Here is a 2,583-nt window from a genome sequence, read left to right as displayed (position 1 = left end):
GCTCATGCACGAGGAGAAAGGGGCTCATGCACGAGGAGAAATGGGCTCATGCACGAGGAGAAAGGGGCTCATGCACGAGGAGAAATGGGCTCAGAGGTATGAAGCGTATTATTGGACCAGAGATGTTCTTTAATACTTTCCCTTCTGTTTGTTTTTTCCATTCCCTACCTCAGCCTGAAGGTGTTTTTAAACAGAGCATTCCTCTGGTTATTTTCAGGTCGGTATCAGAGTCAAACATATTATTCATCCTTAAAAAGCTCCATTTAGAGCCTAAGCTTTATAAGCTTGGACCCTGGATCGGAGAATGGCTACTAGCCAAAGCCTCTTTAAAAGGCAAACTTCCATAAATGAAAACCTGGATGAATCAAACTGCCCTGACTCAGAGGGAAAGTGCAACAGATGTTTTCAGGGCAGATCTGCGCATGTTTAGGCCCAAAGTCACATGACAGGGTTGGACCTATATTGCTTTGGACAGTAGTCAGACATAAAGAGGCTTTGGAATTAATAATATCTGATTAATAATTGAAACTTTATTGATCTCACATTGGAGAAATTTACCTCCGCATTTAACCCCTCCCCTTGGGAGGGTGGGCTGCCACTGTGCGGCGCCCAGGGAGCAGTGTGGGGTTAGGGTCTTGCTCAGGGACCCACAGTGGGAGGCTGTGGGAGTGGGGCTCCAACTCAGAACCTCAGGATTCCAAGCTCTATGCCCTAACTTAGAAAACTTTGAATCAGTTTGACTGTGTGATCTGGTTGAATTGTCTTAGGATGATGCGTTTTCTGATCTGGCTCTATAGAAATAAACTGAGTTATTTGGAACAACAAATATATTCTAGATGAGAGAAAAATCCTCATATTATAAGGAATGGCAGGAAAAGGCAGTCTGTGCTGTTGTGCATTTAATGGATACATTTGAAGTTATGAAGATTTTAAAAGCATATTTAATTTAGATTTTCAACAGAAAGAGTTTCTAACTGTAGTTAAGGCGATTCCTTAGTTTATGTTAAATCAAAGGAGTGTTTCAGTATCCTGACATTACGTCTGTGTTTCCAGCTCCCTATGTTGATAATTACAGCTTTGATGAGTCAAGAGAACATATGAAGAAGCTTTTTTCCTCTCACCGTTAAAAGATGTTTGTCATTGAAGATGTTTTCAGAAAATCATTTGAATCAGAAACAACTTTTTCTCATTTCCATTGTTGCCAAAAATGAAAGAAATTCACCTTAAAACAATAAATGACATTTATCCATGTTCCGATCTTATTAAGGTTAAGATTCAAATTTGATAGTAATGAATGTAACTTTGTTAAACAGACATTGAAACTCAGGGACGTCTTTTCTACAGGTATCGTCTAAATAACCGTAGTTTTATTTTATTAAAGCAAAATGGATTTTGTTTTACTTTATTGGGTTTTCACCCATTTTTCTGTCCAATGTCAATAACTTCCGGTTTGAGCTAAGTGCTTTTATTTTGTTGAGCATTTGTTTCTGGTCCGCGCTATGTAGCATGGTTAGCTTTATTATATATTATTTACCTATTTAGGTCAGGGTATTTATTTATTATTTATTTATTTAGCTCACTGCTGCTCAGTGGAACAGTGGTTATCACTGCTGCCTTGCAGCAAGGAGGTTCTGTGTTCGATTCCTGGCCAGGGGTCTCTCTGCATGGAGTTTCCATGTTCTCCCTGAGCATGCGGGGGTTCTCTCCGGGTACTCCAGCTTCCTCCCACAGTCCAAAAACATGACTGTTAGGTTAATTGTCGTCTCTAAATCCTCCTTAGGTGTGAATGCTTTTTTGTCTCTGTGCTGCCCTGCGATGGACTGGCGACCTGTTCAGGATGGACCCCCCCCTCTCACCCACTGACAGCTGAAGAAGGACACCAGCACCCCTCATGACCCCGCTTGGGAGCAAGCGTGTTAGAAAAATTGATGGTTATTTATTTATTCAGGTTAGGGTATTTATTAGTATAACTATTAGTCTTAGGACCCCTCCCAAGACGTAAAAGTTTGATTCCTTTGCATGACAGCATTTACCATTGTTTATTTTTATGCATAAATTCAAACATTTTCCAGCATCATATATGTTAGATAAGATAAACTGTTTCACCATGGAGGAGGATTTAAAGTTCGCTCTTAATGGAATATTAATTTACAGGAATTTTAATAATCTGATGAGGCCATAAATAAAGTCTCTGCTACATGCAGACTGATTTAGGCTTTTGGGAAGAATTATCAACAATAAATGTGGAACCTAATTTTGAACATAATGAAGTAAATTGTTGTAGCTGCTTAAAAGCTGTAAAAAAAGAAAAGTCATTTTGTATATAAAAAAAGTTTTCTAAGTTAAATGCGGTTTGACTCATACTAATGTGTTATTATTTAAAAATATTATAAATAAATGATAGATTTTCTAAGGTTTCTCCAAACTTTCAAGCATCCATCCATCCATCCATCCATCCATCCATCCATCCATCATCCATCCATCCATCATCCATCCATCCATCCATCCATCCATCCATCATCCATCCATCCATCATCCATCCATCATCCATCCATCCATCCATCATCCCTCCATCCATCCATC

Source organism: Cyprinodon variegatus, unplaced genomic scaffold, assembly GCF_000732505.1.
Source record: "Cyprinodon variegatus isolate N-32 unplaced genomic scaffold, C_variegatus-1.0 Scaffold1554, whole genome shotgun sequence".
Lineage (NCBI taxonomy): Eukaryota > Metazoa > Chordata > Actinopteri > Cyprinodontiformes > Cyprinodontidae > Cyprinodon > Cyprinodon variegatus.
This window is presented reverse-complemented; position numbering follows the sequence as displayed.